The following is a 19,000-nucleotide window of genomic DNA, read 5'->3' on the forward strand; positions in this document are numbered from 1 at the left end:
ATTAAACACCTGTCGACTGCTTCCCCAGCCCAGGGACAGGCCTGGCTCTTTGGATGCCTGGTGACCTTGGGCAGTGTTGGCAGGCACCCGCAAAGGCACTCAGGGGAATACCACTTCCACACACCTACGAAGGCCAGTCTGGGTAGTGAAAGAAACTGATCTACCTAGGCTAGGCATACACTTCAGAGAGGTGATGAGCTCAGATCGCCTGCATTTCTGGGGGCACCCAGCAGTAAGGTCTGCTTTTCATGTGATGTTCCATCAGGGCGTCTGCTACCAAAGACGTCCCCCAGAAGGTTCTGGTGACATATAAAGTCAGAACTAGAGTCCCTAATACCTTCACCAGGGAAAGAATAAACGTGAGGGAAGATGGCCTTGGGGCTGGGACAGTGTAGGGCAGCGTGCTGTGGGCACTGTGGCCCTGTGTGTGGACCTGTCTGCGAGGGAGGAAGCTGCTGGTGTCCCCACAGCTGGACTGCCCCCATCTTTAAAAGCACAAGAGCTCACTGGGGATCATCGCATCGGTAACCATGCAAAGATCAAATAAGTAATAGAGACCATGGCGGTTGATTCATGTACAGACTGTCTCCTGGAAGACAGGGAAGTGCTACCTTCTCCTTAGTTCTCACGTGTGGTGGGTGAGGACCCCCACAGCCATCACTGGGTGTTGTCAGTTATAGGAGGTTCATTAAGAAAATGGACACCAGGCACAAACAATATCGAGGTACCAGCAGTGTCTACTGGAGCTGGAAGGGATCCTCATGGCCAGTCTCCCCTCCAGAATATACAAGGCAGCCCTGCGGCCTCTGCTTATAACCTCCTCCCAGGGTCAGAGAAACCAGGTGTTTGTCAACTGGGCGGGCAGCACAGCCGGTGGAAGGGTCACCCTTTGATAGTGGGAACTTCTTCCAGAGGGGACGGATGAGAGCACACAGCAGTGACAGGCAGGGTGTTTGAAATCAGCCTTCTTGTCACCCAATTGCAGGAACACCATCTATTTCCTGAGCTGCCCAAATGCTTCCCCCAACATCCAGGTGGAGAGCCTGAGGTTCTGAAGAACCTTCTCTAGTTTCTTACAGCAGAAAGGAGACTGCTTCAGGCGTGATTTCAAGGTCACTGGGGGATGTTTTAGTATCTGTCTGCTTTGGTTTGAATAAGAATGGTCCCCATAGGTTCATACTTGGTCCCTGGCTGGTACAACTATTTGGGAGGGATTAGGAGGTGTGGCTTTCTCGGAGGAGGTGTGTTACATGAGCGGGCTTTAAGACCTCAAAAGAGGTGCACCATTTTCATGGTGCCGTCTCTGTATCCTGTTTGTGAATCAAGCGCTCATCTCTGTCCTCATGCCATTGCTCTGTTGTGGATTCTAATCCTGTGAAATCGTAGCCCTAAATTCAACACCCTCTTCTAGAAGTTGCCTTGGTCATGGTGTTTTATCACAGCAATAAAAAGCTAAGACACCCTTCTACAGGATAAAGTTTCTAGGCTGCAATGTCTTGAGGCCCCTGGAATCCATCTGTGATTCAGGGTCCCCCTCAACTTGTGATGACAGGAGAGAGAGCAGAGGGCTTCCCTCAGTGCCAGCTGGTGCTCACTAAAGGCATCCATCCTCTTGAATGGTCCCAGTCTGGACTGTGCCATTACCCGGTACTTCTGGTCACCATCTGCCAGGCCCCCCAGACACACTTTCTGGAGTCAGCAGGACCCCAACTTCTAGGAACTTGGTTAAAAGCCAATGAGGGCAATTGTGGAGTGATGCTGCTTCATTCTGAACTCATTTTAAGGGACACTCAGAGGGACTCATGAAGCCTGCTTACACCAAAAGCAGGTGCCACAGTAGCATTACTTTCATGGGGTGTAGCTTGGGACAAAGTCTGAACAGCCTTTGTGTCGTTCGGTGGCCATCTACCCTCTTTAGACCTCTGGAGGGCTTCAGATTTCTCTTTCTTTCTTTCTTTCTTTCTTTCTTTCTTTCTTTCTTTCTTTCTTTCTTTCTTTCTTTCTTTTCTTTCTGGTTTGTAAACTTGGCTTTCCATGTAGAGGAATGGAATGGACATCCAGGGCTTCATAGCCACTGAGAACTGAGCTGACATGCTCAGCCCACTGCCCCAATGGGGCTACCCAAGGGGTGGCTGGAACCTGCAACTTTGGGCCTTGGGGCCTAGGAGAATCTACTACAGTGATAATTGCCTTGCAACACTCTGGGAGCAACAATGAGGGCTCTATGAGTGACAGCGCCTCATGGGGTCATCAGACAATAATCTGTCTCTAGAACGAGAGATCTACTGTGTGTACACAGGAGCAGTGTGGGATGGGAGCTGCAATACACTGCTCCATGGCCAGGGTGTGTGTAGTTTCAGCCTGTAGCACTGGCTTCTTGCTGGGGCTCTACTAGCCGGTGCTCACGAGGCAGAGGGAGGAATAAACACTACCTGCAATCAATGGCTTTGCTCAGGATGGAGCGGGCCCCATCTGTAAGCAGGCCCTTAACAGGTTCCGATGTACGGCTGCATGTCGAGCAACTGTTTTTGCCTCATCCTCTCGGCTAGGGAACCCCTGACCCTAGCCTAGCATGTTATGTTGTCTAGCATGGGGTTGTGGCCCTTCCACAACCCTGCACGGAAGCACTGTCTGGCTCTACCAATGATAATACTCTTTTCTCTGTGTTAGTATTGATTGAAATCTGTAGAATGGGTGACCCATTGTATGGCAGTTTCCTCTGAATTGAAACACCCTCTCCAAGAGGGAGAAGGAGACTCGAGAGATTCAAGAGGTGAGCAAGCATCATGTGTCTGGGGAAGCTGAAGCTTGCACCATTCATTAGGGCTCCTCCTCGGGGTGACAGGGGCAGAACAGAACTGTTGCATGGTGGGGAAGATCTGAGTAGGTGAGCCACAGGTGTGACAGTCGCCAGCCTACTGAGCTGCAAGACGTGTAGACAGGCCCAGGGCTGCAGCTTTCATGAGCTGTCACCTGTGTTGGGGTGTTTTGTTTTGTTTTTGTCTGCTTTTGAGTTGTTCCTGCTTTTGCAAGTGACCTCTCACCCATATACCAGTTAGCAGGCCCAACAAAAACTTATGAGTTCACCAAGTTTTGACGCAATCATTGCTTTGGTGAGTGGCGGGTTTCCTTTCTAGGGCAGGTAGGGGTGTGTGTGTGTGTGTGTGTGTGTGTGTGTGTGTGTCTCCCCAGGAAAAGGCTGTCACATAACAACACAGCCAAGTTGTTGGGCACAGCTTGAGGGCAGCCACAGGTGGACACAGAGCAGCACCGGTACAGAATGAGAGTGGGCATATGCTGCTCGGTCAGCAGTCAGAGCTGGGCACCGACCCCGAGAAGGCTGGCTTTCCCCCAGGAGCTATCCTCAGAAGCACAAACACAGGGGCAAGGCGTGAAGATCCCATAGGAAAAGGAACCTTGATCCTCATGTCCGCCAAGGCTGTCCTGCCCGGAAGGGTAACTAGAAGAAGTGATTTCACAGGGCTTAGGCAAAGCTTCTGGGCCTGTACTTAGCAAGCCCTCTGCTCTGTGGGCCAGTGAGCCCTCTGCTCTGTGGGCCAGGCCTTACTCCAGCCGTCCACTAGGATGCAGCCTTGACAAGTGAGATCAGGGCCTTTGGAAGAAGAAACAGCGCTGGGTGGCACACACCTGTCATCTCGACATCCAGGAGGTGGAGGCAGAAGGACTTGAGGCTAGCCTAGGCTACATATGGAGTTCAAGGTCGGCTTGGTTTACATAGAGAAAAATTTTCAAAGAATCCAAACCAAGGAAAGAGGCTTGAAAGAGGCTTATCCATATTCTCTCTCTAAAAAGACAAGTGGCCATTTTGACTCTAAAAAGAAAGCCCCAATGAGTGTGACACCAGGATGACCAGCATCTCTGTCATGAACTTTCTGGCCCTCCGAACCATGAGAATAACAGTTCTTTGAAGTAGCCGATCAATAGCATTGTGTTTTAGCAGCCAGAGGGACTGAGACACCCCCTCGTTTTAGAAAGTCCAGGCTATGACATGGGCCTCGACTAGAGAGGGAAATTTGGAATCCTAGTATTTTAAAAGTGGACAGCAGCTTGCATGGCTATCAGGTTTGTGTATCCCCCTGGAAATGGCTAGCTGAGTTCTGTGGGCACACACATGCCCTAGCTGGCAGTTTCAATTCTGACACATCCATCTCTCTTGAAGGCATTCCATGTAGCCCTAGAGTGAATTTCCTATCTGGGTGGGGAGACCTCTGCCCAAGAAACTTATGGTTTGAATAAAGACATCAGTGTGTAAAGTACCAGTTTGAAAAACCAGTGTGCCTGTGTGTGTTGTATAAACACAAAGAAAAAAACCCTATAAAGTTACATTCTATACTATTATCCGCAGTTCCCTCTGATGCTAAATAGCTTCTATTTTCTCCTTTGTGCTTTTCTGTATTTCCTAAATTTCTAGAAATAATACATAATACCTTTGTAATCAGAAAAACGACAATGAGAAGTAATAACCATGACTTTTAAAGACCCGCCCAATCATGGATTTCCTCTCTCGATTGAAACAGCAAGCCTCATGCTAGCTCCTCATTGATGGAGAACAGCTGGAGCCTTGGAGAAAGCAAGAAAGCAGCCAAGAGCAGAAAGTGCTGGAGGGGCTTTAGGGCAGGTGCTGCTGGGTGACAAAAATGTCCTTTCTTATCTTTGCTCTCCGGTTGGTTGTGGTTGGCCCATTAGCGTCAGCTTCCCAGAATCCCCTGCCTGATTCTCACACAGGTGCGGGTGAGCCATAGACTCCAAGTTGAATGTGTTCTTCCTACACAGACATGATTTAAAGTGAGTGGATCCCTTGTGAGGAAAGAGTTGAGACCGACAGAAGAAAATATTACAGATTTCTGAAGGACCCATGATGGGAGAGGGCAGATGTATTGTTCATGGCAACTGATATCCAGACTTAGAAGAAATGGAGGTAGATGCCATGATTATTGACTGGAAAACACTGTCACAGAATGCCAGTTTTTCCAATCTTGACTCAAAAATTCAATATAACACAAATAAAATTCTCAACAGGTAAGTGTGTGTATGTGCATGTGTGTGCGCACACACATGCACACTCTTGACAATTCGACTTACAGGTTTGTACAGAGACGCGTGGCAGCTGCATCTGCAGTATTGTCGAAGAAAAAGAGCTCGCTGGGTGAAAATGGAAACTTAGTGCACACTCTGGAGATGAAGTCTGCGGAGCTGCTGCTCAAGGGGGCTGCGCAGAAAGGGGTGCCCTTTGTCAATGTAGACTGCATTACAGGGCAGGCCGGGTCGTGTAGACCTCTGGGGGAACAGACGGATTCTCAAAAATAAACAGCACCAGTATGGTTTGGGATTCATCTGAAAGGTAAGGAAACTGGGCCAGTTCTGTGCCATCCCAAAAGTTAAATCCAAGGAAGTTAAAAAATAAACATGATTCCACTCAGGGAAGGTGGTGCACGAGCTCGGTCGACCGTTCTCCAGACAAATGACTGGACCTGGTGAAACGATGAACGAACAACAAAACGCCCTGGCTTCTGGGCCCCAGACAGGACCACTGGAAAGGGCTAGAAACTGTCTTCAGGCCCCGAGTCTCTAATCCCCTCTGTTGGTTTTGCTGGGTGCATTGTCATGGCATCCAGGCAGTGACTGCCGGGGAAGGTGGCTTCCTTGTGGAGGTGAGAAAGCATGAGAAGTGTGTGCCGCTGACTGCCCAGTTCTGGATATAGTAGCAGTGACTGACCTGCACAGCTAAAGCATCAAATTGGATAGTTATGTGGGTATTAACGACACCATCATGTCAAAAAACTGAGTGTGAAGGGCAGAACTGTGAAGCAGAGGTGAAGGAGAATAATTCTGAGCCTTGGAGACTGGGCAGCATTTATTTTGAAAGTCACAAAATGCACTAACCATGTGGAAACAGACTGATAAATTTAAATCGATTAAAATGAAATATTTCTACCCTTAAAAAGAAATCAAGACAAAGTGAAAAGTCAGGCTACTAGCAGAAGAATATGCGTACAATAATTATAATCAATAGCATAAGTATCCAGAATATATAAAGAGTGCCATCAATCGATCAATCAATCAATAATAATAAAGCTGACTTGATGGAATATGCATACTTGGGCAGGAACTTCACAGAAGAGGAACTCAGGATGGCCATCGAGCAAACAGCAGGATGCTCAGCCTTGTTTATAACTAGGCAAGTGTCGATGAACAGGGCCATGAGACAACTGTCTCATGAACACGAGACCAGCAAAAATTAAACATGTTTGATGGTCACAAGGTTCTTAAATATATCAAGTGTGGGCCAAGTGTGGTGGCACACACCTTTAATCCCAGGACTTGGGAGACAGAGACAGGCAAATGTCTGTGAGATCTCAAGGCCAGCATGATCTATACAGCAATTTAAAGATCATCCAGGACCACATAGTGAGATCCTCCTCATGTCTCAAACAAATATATAAAGTGTGGAAAGTTGCACACACTGTTATTGGCAGGTTTGAATGTGAACAGCACCCACTAGGCTCAGGTGCCTGAACACTTGATCTCCAGCAGGTGGCGCTGTTTGGAGGCCGCAGAACTATTAGGAAGTGGAGCCTGGGAGGGCCTTCAGGTTTGTAGTTAGACTCCAATTCCTCTCTGTTTCCTGCTTCCTGACTTAGGAATGTGAGCAATTTCATGCTTCTGCCACCATGTTTTCCCCACCCAGATGGACAGCTTTCCTTCAACCAAAAGTCAGAATAAACCTCTCTTTTCTTAAATGACCCTTGTGAAGTATTCTGTCATAGTAATGAGAGAACTAACAAGGGCACGAGGTAAATTGGTCAATGACTTTAGAGAAGTGTACGGCATCATCTAGTTGGGTGAAACTAGCATCTTTACAGAGATCCAAGCGGGAGAAACGGGTGTGGGGGTGCATTCCAAGGCAGGGAAAGAAGGTGGTGGCATTGCTTGGAATAGCCCCAAATGGAAATAAGCCCAAATGCTGGCTGTCAGCAGAAGAGACACACTGTGGTAGGTTCCTATAAGGGGAGACAGAGTAGCAGAAATAAACAAGCTCTAACTATTCTCAGAGGATGATCTTCTAAACAAGATGCTGAGGGAAATAGAAGCAAATCAGACAAGAGTGTCTGCAGCATTCAAAAACAGATCTGGCAAGGTATGCTGAGACACATCCCAGAGGATGGTGGTCATAGAGTCAGGCGGGACAGTGGGCAGTGTTCACAATTCAATACTAGGAGTGGGGAAGTGGTTCTCAAGTCCAGACTTATGTAGAGGTGAACCTGTAGTGGTAGGCATGGCTTTGGGGTGCTCTCCAGGTAAGGGTGGCCCCCCAAGCAAGGGTGACCCGGATTCATGTGCTCATGACCTTGACAATAGTATGCAAGCAACAAGCAGGGGGCTGTTCACACAGGTTCTGAAGGCTGCTCTTGATTCTGCAACTATTAACTTTTTTTACATTTGTGTGTGTGTGTGTGTGTGTGTGTGTGTACGCACGCATGTATGCACGTGTGCACCACAGAGCGTGAGTGCAAAAGGTCAGCAGGCTTGGCATCAAATGCTCTCACCCATTAATACACCTCACGGTTCCCCCATCAACCTCTGCTCTGCGGCCGGAGGTGAACACTGACTGCTGCCCTCTCCCTGACCCTTCCCGGCCATCCTTCTCTCCCGGAGTGTTTACAGCATGACTGTGGCAGTTTGAATGTAATTGGCCCCCATAAGCTCAAAGAGAGTGGCACTATTAGAGACGTGGCTTGTTGGGGCAGGTATGGCCTTGTGGGAGGAAGCGTGTCACTGTGGAGGTGGGTTTTGGGATCTCATATATGTCCAAACTGGGCTTTGGGGGACATATCTAAGACTCCAAAACCCAATGTCTCAGCCCACTTCTTGCCTATGAGTCAAGGACTCTCAGCTCCTTCTCCAGCACCATGTCTGCCTGCACACATCCATGTCCCCCCATGATGATAATGAAATAAACCTCTGAAACTGTAAGCTTCCCGAATTAAATGTTTTTCCTTTATAAGAGTTTCCATGGTCATGGAGTCTCTTCACAGTAAGAGAAACCCTGACTAACAGTTACTAAGGCCAGGCCTAGGATGTAGCAGTGAGTGAGACAGAACAGGTCCCTTCTGTTCAGCAAGACAACTGTATGCGCTGTGATCTCTCTGATTATCGGTGTCAAGGGGCACAGAGGAAAACCCAGAACCCTTTACACTCCAGCTCACTGAACCACACCCAGTCCTGGGTCCAGTGCATAAGCCTTGGAAAAATAGTGTGGTCTTCTGCTCTTGTCTGTAAAATACTAATTTTGTGGATGTTTGTAAACAGCTGGAGCTTCCGAGATGGGAGGTTTGATGATTAGGAATTTGTGTATGATTGATGTGTTGCTCGGGTGTGAAATGGATAGTATGCTCTGCCTTGGCCGCTTCGTTGTTCCTTTCCGGATATTCAAGATACCTGGTGGGCACAAAGGTCAAGGTGGAAGTGATCAGCCAGAGGTACCCAAGTCATGTGTAAGGAGATTGCTTTCTTTTGACGACACAAAGGGAATGAGTTTCAGCCTTAAATCCATTAGCTCCAAGTCCATTTTCAGAATTTACAGCCTCCCTAGAGAATTTCCTTAGCTCTGGAGGGAGCTAGGCAGGATGGAAGGCTTGACCTATTACTTTAATGTGCTCGCACGTGGGAGCAAGGTCAGATGGAGAGCTATGCCTCCGTTTGTACACGTGTTCTCTCTCCCACACACGTGTTCTCTCTCCCACAGACCTGGGGAAGGTGTAGGCAAGCACTCAAAGGCAGCCTGGATGCGGTAGCTGCATCATGCCCCGTGCCACTCACACGATACCACTCCACATTGGTTCTCATCGTCACGTAATCGCGATGTCCACAAAGGAGCCAACACCAGCCTCCTGGGGAATCCTGGCAGTCTCTAGGGGACAAGTCCCCTGTGATTTGTTTGTGTCTTAGTCTGTGGCCAGGCCTCTCTCCCATTCTGCTGCCCTAATCTTGGGTTCCTTGTCTGCTGTGGAAGGAACTCCGGGGACAGTTAGAAACCAAGTTAGAAATACAGGGACTTTCCACAGTGTTGTGACCATTATCTGACAAAAAGCTACTCACGAGAGGGTTTATTGTGGCTCAGTTTGGAGGCAAATAACTCATTGTGGTAAGGGAGGCATGGTGGCAGATATAACTTGATCCAGGAAGCATACTTTCTCCCTTTTTATTAGGTCCAGGCCTCCAGTCCCACAGAATGATGCTGTCCACACTCCATGACTTTTCTATCCTCAGTTAAGGCTCTCTGAGAACAACCCCCTCCAGACACAGCCAAAGGTGTACCTCGACAATCCTAGGTGTTTTCTAATCCAATCCAGTTGATAACAGAAGTTGACTATCACACTGCCCACTGGCCCATTTCACAGACTGAGAAACTGATGCCAAAAGAGGTTCTAGAATAGACTCAAGCTTGGAAGTGGAAGCCTTGGGATTCTAGAAAACCCTGAGCACCAGCTCCCCATTCTTCTGCGGTAGCACCCTCGGCCACATGTTCAGGGGCTTCTCACAGCTGCGTGATGTCACAACAATGAGGCAGCTGACTCTGGCAATGTGACTTGCTTCACAAGCAAGACAGACACCTCAGTGAACCTGTGTGAACTCCAGGCTGGGCAATTACCCCCCCCCCACACACACACATCAATGGCTCCAGACCTTGCTGAAGTAGGCTGTGACAATGAGCTGAGCTCCTGTTGACCCATCCTGGGCACAGAGGGAGTAAGGATAAACATTTTGTTGCTGCTGCTGAGTTCAAGTCCTGACCCATTCTGCATAAGGGCACAGTCTCATTGTGCAGCACCCCAACCTCTGAAACAAGTGTGAGAACCTAGGAAAACCTACTTGACCTCACAGACTCCATTTTGAAAAAGGGTTCTCCACCTTAAGACATCTGGTGACCGGGGGTTGAACTCAGTTCCAGAAAAAAAAGACACAGAATGTGCTATGTCAGCAAAATTTAAGCAACCCCCCTAGACACAGCCAATCAGAAGACAGGGCAATAAACTTTACAAGGTCCAGATGTTCTTATAGACATCCTGTGGGCAGTTTGTGGTTTCACACCAGTAGCCTGACCACAGATTTTAAAAATCACCTTGCCCCATTTTGCCTGACCCAATCCTGAAACACCAAGACATGGAACTCCCTGCTTGCAGATTTTTACTTTAAAAACTCATTCTTCGCTGAGTTCGGGCTACATTCCCGATCTGCTGTATTGGAGTGTTGGGTTGTGGACCAGGCTGAAGCTTGTCCATGGAGACCTTTGTGTATTTGCATCAGAAACCGACTCCTAGGTGGTCTCATTGGGGGGTTTGTGATGCGGGCATAACATTTGGTGCATTGGCTGGGAACCCCCACAACCCCATGGACCCCAGTCCGAAGGGTCTCCGACTGGCCAGTAAGTGTCTTTGTTCTTTGTCTGTCCACACTCATTTTCCTTACTTTCGCTTCTTGTGGCATGTATGAGTCGGTAATTGTGATCGACAGCAGTTAGAGTGGATACACTGGACAACCATGATCAGAAGGGGCTGGAAGATGCTCCAGACCCCAGTGGTGGGGATGGAGAACCCTACGTCTGTTTAAGTGAGGACAGAGAGCCTCAGGTTTGGACAGTGCTTGGTCACTCCCATGGCATGACGACAAGCCATCTTTCTATTTGCCACTTTGCTTTCAGTCTCGTTGGGGCGAACTTTTTTCCTGTGCCCTCCAATCTCCTGTGTGTCTGAGTTTGTATTTGTGTTCCTGGCTGTGATGGACTCTATCTATGGGACAGACAACTTCTTCTCCCCTAGACTTACTTTTGATTCATTACAAGGATGTGAACGCACAGGTTCACAACCTCTTAGTCCTGATTAAAAAGTCTAAACTGCTCACCTTTTGCAGGTCAGAATGGCCAACTTTCAATGTTGGTTGGCTCCCTGAGGGAACCGTCGACCTGACCCTCATAAGAGCATCACAGGAAATTGTCTTCTGGCCATGGGTGGGGCACCCTGACCAAGTACCCTACGTAGTGGTCTGGAGAGACCTGGTAGAGGACCCCTCTGGATTAAACCATTCTTGTCCAGGCAGGTTAAGGTCTTGGCTGCTGCTGAAGAGGACCGGCCCACCAAGACCCCTTTGGTTCCCAAGCCAGAGATCCTTCAAGGAGGCAACACAGAAGAGGAGGTTGTTCCCCCTCCTCCCTACACCCCGACCCTGGTGCACTTATTCCACTACCAGCTCCACCGCCAATTCAGCTGGCTCCTCCGCCAGTCCCTGTTGCTTTAAAGGGAGGACTGGCTTACAGGACCCATAGCTGCAGAGGAGACACCCCTGACCCAGGGACCAGAATTTGTCCCCTCAGGGTGGCAGGACCACCAGACCAGGATGGGCAGCAGCCACATCACTATTGACCCTTTGCCACTAGTGATCTTTACCATTGGAGAGCACGCAGTGCTCTTCTTGGAAAACCCTAACGAACCGATTGGCCTCTTTGAGACAATTCTTTTCACCCATCATCCCACTTGGGATGATTGTCAGCAACTCTTGCAGGCTTTCTTCAACGACAGAGGAGAGAGACGGAATACAGACTGAGGCCTGGAAACTGGTTCTGGGCCCCACTGGAGAGCCCACCACTAAGCAGGCTCTCATAGATGTGCCCTTCCCCCTAATTCACCTGGTGTGGGACTAAATCACAGACGAAGGTGGGAAAGATGGGGTTTGACACCCGAGTCCAGGGTAACCCTAAGAGTGGAGGGGAAACCAGTTGACTTCATGGTGGACACAGGAACTCAGAACTCAGTGTTACTGAGGGCTGATGGACCCATGACAAACAAAAGGACATGGGTCCAGGGTGCCACCAGAATTAAATCTTATTCATGGACTACCTGAATAACAGCAGACTTGGGAGCAGGCCAGGTAACCCACACATTCCTGGCAATCCCAGAATGCCCATACCCCTTGTTGGGCCGTGATTTACTGACAAAAATAAAAGCCCAGGTCCACATCTCTAATGAAGGAGCTAAGTTGCTCAATGAGGATTGGAAACCCATTCATGGACTGGTGACAAGTAGTTTGACCAAAGAGTACAGGCTGCATCAGGTAGCCACTGGGCATGACCCCCAGCAGAAGAGATGATTTCAGGAGTTCCCATCTGATGGGCTGAAGCAGGGTAAATGCAGCTAGCAGCACATCCACATCTCCCTCCCCCATCTATGTGGAAGTCAAACCAGGGGCAGACACAGTCAAGATCCGCCAGTATTCCATGTCCCTAGAGGTCAAAAAGGGCATCACACCACACATCAGGAGGCTACCGGACTTGGGTGTCCTCAGGCCTGTGCAGTTGGTCTGGAACATATCCCTGCTGGTGTCAAGAAGCCTCATACCAATGATTACAATCCAGGCTTGTGGAAGGTCAACAAGAGGGTGATTGTCATACACCCCACAGTGCCTACCCATATACCCTACTCAGCTCATTGTATCTGGACCAGCAATGGTATACTGTCCTTGACCTAAAAGATATCTTTCTCAGTCCTGCCTATGGCCCTCAAGAGTCAACAGTACTTCACCTTCAAATGGCATGATCCAGAGATCAGGATCAGCAGCCAGCTGACATGGAACAGACGACCACGAGGATTACAAAGCTCCCCCACCATCTTTGATGAAGCTTTGCATGAGGACCTGAGTGAGTACCTGGCACAGAAACCAGGTATCAGTTTGTTACAGTATGTTGATGACCTACTAATTGCAGCCATAGACCGAGAAACTTGCCTGACTGGGACTGAGCAGCTGCTGAGAATCCTGGGAGAACTGAGGTACATCTTAAAGGAAGGGCAGCAGTGGCTCTCTGATGCATGGAAGGAGACAGTACTTAAGATCTGAACACCCACTACTGCCAGGCAGGGGAGAGAGCTCTAAGGTTCTGCAGGTTTCTGTTGCCTGTGGATTCCAGGCTTTGCAGAACTGGCCAAGCCCTTATATGAGGCCCCCAAGGAAGGGCAGGATTTCACCTGGATGAGGACCATCAGTTGATCTTCGCTAAACTCAAACAAAGCCTGCTCTTGGCCCTGGTACTGGCTAGATGTGACCAAACCATTTCACCTATATGTAGATGAAAACAAAGGGATAGCCAAGGGGGTCCTGACCCAAACATTTGGCCCCTGGCAATGACTCATAGCCTACCTGTCAAAGAAGCTGGGCCCTTGGCGACTGGATGCTACCCTGCCTCACATAATAGCAGCCTTGGACCTACTGGTCAAAGCTGCTGACAAGCTGATCTTGGGACAAAGTCTCACCATAACCAGCCACACTGTGTACACTTGAGGGAGTTCTCAAGCAACCCCTGATTGGTGGCCAAGCAATGCCAGGATGACCCATTATCAGACTCTGTTGCTGGTCCCTGCCAGAGTAACCTTCCAGGTGCCCTCAGCTCTGAACCCGGCTCCTCTGCTGCCCTGACCTGAAAGCACCATTGCATGACTGTCTCAGGATCCTGGACCAGACACACAGCATTAGGCCAGACTTGCGGGATGCCCATTGCCCAGTATGGAAGTTACCTGGTATACGGATGGCAGCAGCTTCATGCAGGATGGCAGAAGGCATGCAGGGGCAGCAGTCACCACCAAAGAGGAAGTAATGTGGGCAGAGTTAATGCCACCTGGGACCTCCACCAAACAGGCAGAGCTGACAGCCCTAACTAAGGAACTAGAACTGGAGGGAGGGTGGACGGTTAACGTCTACACTGATAGCAGGTATGCTTTTGCCACAGCGCATGTATATATACAAAGAAAGGGGACTGCTAACTGTGGAAGGAAAACCCATCAAAAATAAAGATAAAATCCTGGCCCTCCTCAAAGCCCTACGGTGACCCAAGAAACTTGCCATCATCCATTGCCCAGGGTACCAGAGAGGGATTTGGACCCATCCCCAACCTGGCAGTCAAAACCACCCGGCAGGTGGCACTCTAGACTAATGTAGTCCTTGCACACGTACTGGTAGAAAGGGGCCCCCAATCTACCTGAGAACTCTGGGTATACTGAGGAAGATCTTGCCGGGGTTAAGACCCCCGTATGACTCAGTATCTAGGTGGGTGGTGGAGAGCTACAGACAGTAAAATCACCCTGCCTGACCAGCTGGCAAAGAGACTGCTCAACAAGATTCACCGATCCTCTCATATGGGAACACAGAGGATGCAGGACTTGCTTAGACAGACAAGAATCAAAATCAAGGATGTTCAACAAAAAAGTATATTGTCACCAACTGTAAAGCCTGTCAGTTCACCAGCTCTGTTGCCAAGCCTAAAATCCCTGGCTCTTGACTCAGAGGAAAGAAACTTGGAGCCTACTGGGAAGTAGACTTCACCGAGATAAAACCTGGCAAGTACGGTAACAGGCATTTGCTAGTATTTGTAGATAACGTTTTCAGGGTGGACGGAGGCATCCCCCACCAAATATGAAATGGTGTAGGTGGTGGCAAAGAAGTTACCTGAAGACATCCTGCCAAGGTATGGCTTTCCTAATAGGGTAGGGTCAGACAGTGGACCGTATTTTGTGTCCCAGGTAAGTCAGAGTTTAGCCACCTTCCTAGGGTGATTGGAAGTTGCATTGTGCACTCAGACCCTGAGTTCAGGACAGGTAGAAAGGATGAACAGAACTCTGAAAGGTACCCTAACTAAGTTGACATTGGAGACTGGCATGGACTGGGTGGCTCTCCTTCCCTTTGTCCTGTATAGGGTCTGGAATTCCCCCACCAGATGGGGCTTATCCCATTTGAAATCAAGTTTGGCACCCCACCTCCCATCATTTCCAACTCCCAGGCAGATTTGCTGGCAGAATTGGATGACCAAGACCTCCTTGATGCTATGGGAGGGGTCAAGAGGGCACATAAAGAATTTTGGCTCACGCTCAGGGCCCTCTATGAATTTGGTGTTTCTCCTGGATCCCACAGATCTAACCAGGGGATTGGGTCTACATTAAGAGACACTTTCTGGGGTCACTGGAACCCAAATGGAAGGGACCATACGCCATCCTGCTAAGCACACCCATGGGCATCAAGGTTGATAGTATAACCACCTAGGTTCAATACACCCACACCAGGCCTGCTGATCCCTTCACACTCAAGGAGGACTATCAAGGTGAAGGATGAGAGGTGTCAAGAGGTCCAGACAATCCCCTTAAATTCTGGGTGTGATGCAAGCAGTAATATGGCTCCTGTGGTGACTGGACCCGTTGGCATCCAAGCTGCAGGAAACCCACAAGCTCCATGGAACCAAACTTGGATAATTGTCAACACAGACAGTGGTATTATAGCCAATAGCACTTCTTCTCATCAGACCCTTCTAGGAGCCTGGTTCCCCCACCTCTACATGGACCTCTGTAAACTGGCGGGAGAGAGCTGGGACCCACACCCATCACCTAGATCAAGGGGCGTCCTGTTACCAGTTTGGTTGTCATCTCCCAGAGAGACGAGCAATCATTAGATCCCATGGGTTCTATGTTTGTCCCAGTCATTCTCGCTCCAAGCCCCACAGAGACAAAATGTGGGGGCCAGAGGCATATTACTGTGCCAGCTGGGGATGTGAGTCCACTGGGTAGATCAACTGGTCGCTTCCCATTACCAGGAATTTAATAACTGTTAAGCAAGCTGGAGATATGAAAAGGGCAGACACCTGCACAATGTCCTACAACCTGTTGGTCACCAGCTTCACTGACGTTGGAAAGAAGGCAACGAGGAAGGGGAGACAAGGAGTGAGAGCATAGGATGGCTGGTGGCTCAAGAGAAGGATGGAGATTCCATAGGCTGTGCTCTCTGCCGCCTACTTTGGCTGAAGCAGGTCCACCATGTTTGAATGGCTTTCATTCACACGAGGATGAAATGTCTCCATGGGCATGGCCAACCCAGCCCAGCTGCTGTTGCCCAACCCTGTCCTTTGGACATCTTCCAGATACAGCTCCTCCATGGCCCCCCATCACACTCCTCCACATTTACAGCAGAGACCAGAAACCTGGTGGGTTTGAGACAGGTGGAACTCACTTGGGTACCTGGAAGGGAGAGGCACCTCCTCTGGATGGTGTTTGCAGCGCCCTAATCTCCTGGGTCACAGATGCCCGGACCTTTGTCCGAAGAGTCTCAGGGATACAAACGTGCAGAGTGTCAGAGGCAGGGGCAGGGTGGAGCGGGCGAGAGAAGAGCCTTTCGGAAGGCTGAGTCCTTTCTTGGGTCGGGCAAAGACTCTGGTCAGATCAAAACCTTTATCTCATTAAAAGCCAAGTCAGTGGCCACTTCCCTGGAAGGAGTTTTTCTCCAATTAACTTAATTCATGTATCTTCTCATCTGACCGATGGCCTTGGGAGCCCCGAGGGGAGACATGAGCCATCTCATTGCTAGGAGGTCACCACAAACATTTGCTTTGTTAATTGACCACTGCTGTGTTTAGCCTTCCTCGCTGGCCTCCAGGAGTCACTGCGGCTCCTTATCCTTCACCCATGTCAGTCTCTCAGACCAAGGATTCAAGACTGGAATCCCAGTGTCTCTGAGCATGCGCTTGCTTGCACTAGCCCCGGGCATCTGGGGCAAGCAGGTATTAGCACCTGGGGCATCCTCCGCTCTTTGCCTGCTCCCCTCCATCATTCTTGCCACTTTAATTTTCCTCTGAGCTTTCTCCCCAGAGATTTACATCTTACACTGTGGGTGTTTTGTACTTAAGTCTTAATTACGTGCATGTGTGTGTGTGTTTGTGTGCGGGCATGTGCCCATGTGTGCAGGTGACTGTGGAGACCAGAGGTATCAGATGCCCCTGGACAGAGAGTTAAAAGGAGGTTGTGAGCTGTCTGACATGGGTGCTGGGAACTGTGGGAGCCATTTCCCTAGCCCCTTGTTTGAATGTTTAATGGCAATTTCAAATGGTTATTGTTTGGAAGAACTACAGCAGGCAGGCAGCTATTGGCAGAAAGCGCCTGTCAGGCTTGTTGGGGATGTCTGGGATCCGCTGCTTCTCCGCTCTCCTGTGGATGCCTGTGTACCGGAGGGCAGGGTTTTCTAAGGTGAGGAGGGGGGTGCGAGGAACTGAGTGGCAGTGGGTGAGGAATCACACTCAGGCTGAGCTCCTTCTGAGGCAGCACAGGGGTACATGTGAGTACCCCTGCCAGAGGACCAGTGCGCCCTTAGTGTCTCCATCTGCCAAGTAGGCACAGTGGAAGTCCTCATCCTGAAGGGTAAACTAAATGAAGGAAATAAATTGTTTAGGGTTGGACCTGGCATTGAACTCGGGCCTCTGAACCCTGCCCTCCATGACAATCCAATGTCTAGTTTCTTACAAAAGGAACAAATGTAAAAATAACAATAATTTGCTGCAAATTTGGGTAATTCTAATCAGGCAGTGAAGTCCCTGCAGACTGGACCCCAAAAAAGCCTGGTGGGACCTTCTCTTCTAGATATTTCTTCCCAGTATTCTAGATGGTCACGGTCAGGTGTGTCCCTGCTTCCTGTCAATGGTTCCTGTGCATTAGAACCTGGGCTTTGAAGGCACAGGAGGGAGTCCATGTTGGCCAGGGCTGGACTTGTCTTTCCCATCCATTCCTGTTGTTCTGAAGGCTTTTCTAGAACCACAGTTTCTTGCCCAGAGAGCCTGGCAACTTTTTAAAATGCAGTTTGTGTCTTTACCACTGGCAGGCAGGGAAGCGTTTATGGAGGCAAGTCTGGCACTTAAACAAGACCTTGCAATTAAAGCCTAGGAGGGGTGGGAAAGCTAGCAGGGATGAGGGGGACCAAAGCAGAAAGAGCCAGAGAGAAGCCACTGAGAAATGTGGGTGGTGCCCATCTTCCTGGAGGGGCGAAACCTGCTCACCCCACCCGTGCCTGCCCTGCTTGGCATCAGTGGGGACCCTTTCTCTGCAATGTGCTCACTGTGGTGGTGATATCCACACGGGGCCAGAGAATGAATGTGATCAGTTCCATTTTGAACACTGGATATGGCAACGTTGAATATCTGTGGGAGCCCGAACTTCTTTCCTGTCCCTTTCAGGGGTGACTGTGTTCAGGTTCATGTTGGACAAGCCCCAAGTTTTTGGCTTGGTGGCGGAGGAACACTACGACTGCTTAGGGAATCTGTCTGAGAAGTTTCCACCTGTTTCCTGGTCACTTTTCTTGTGCACCTCCTGAGGGGCAGGGCGGTCCTCTCTTCTGTCTGATGCACACGACAGACGACATCCCAGCATTCCAGTCATATGCCAGCTCAGAAACAGAGCTGGTACTATCTGACTTCTCTTGGCTCCTCAGCCAAATGCCTACTAGGGGAGAAGGTCATGAGATGATGCTCAGAAAGCAGCCACTAGGGAGCTTGGCAGGTACTCAGTGAGTGGTAGACGTGATGACACCCGCTGCATTGGCCCCTGTTCACTTCTGCATATAGTTTTGTTCCATGTTGGTTTCTGCTGTCTTGAGGGCTCACCTTCCACTTCAAACTCTGAGCAATGCAATACTTTGCCTCCCTCTCCCCAGCAAAGCGAGGCTCTCACACATTTCCCTCAGTGATTAGCTGTAATTTCCAGGAGAACTTTACAGCCAACAGTGCTGGCCATCCAACTTATTACTGAACCTCATGGGCATTGTGTCATATGCTTATTGCACACCATGGCCTAAGGAAGACACACCACAAACTGTTAGTTACTTTTCTCTCTGTGACAAATACAATCAGGAAGGGCGGGCTTGTTTTGGTTTATAGATTGAGAATATTCACTATTTTGGAGGGAAACACATGACAAGGGGCATGAGACACTGCACCCTCAGTCAGTAAGGACACAGAGAGAGAGAGAGAGAGAGAGAGAGAGAGAGAGAAGAGAAGAGAAGAGAAGAGAAGAGAAAAGAAAAGAAGAGGAGGAGGAGGGGAGGGGAAGGGAGGAGAGGAGAAGAATCCTGGCATTCACTTTGCCTTCTATTTGCCCCCTTTTTATTTGGCTCAGGACCCCATGCATGG

General features: G+C 49.4%; 1 protein-coding gene across 1 annotated transcript in view; it reads right to left on the bottom strand.

Annotated features, from left to right (window-relative positions):
- The window catches only part of Fstl4 (follistatin like 4), a 433,548-nt gene that overhangs the window by 167,528 nt on the left and 247,020 nt on the right, over positions 1-19,000 (bottom strand). The gene's annotated exons all lie outside the window — the stretch shown is intronic.

The sequence above is a fragment of the Myodes glareolus genome, chromosome 9 (assembly GCF_982192425.1).
Source record: "Myodes glareolus chromosome 9, mMyoGla1.1, whole genome shotgun sequence".
NCBI lineage: Eukaryota > Metazoa > Chordata > Mammalia > Rodentia > Cricetidae > Myodes > Myodes glareolus.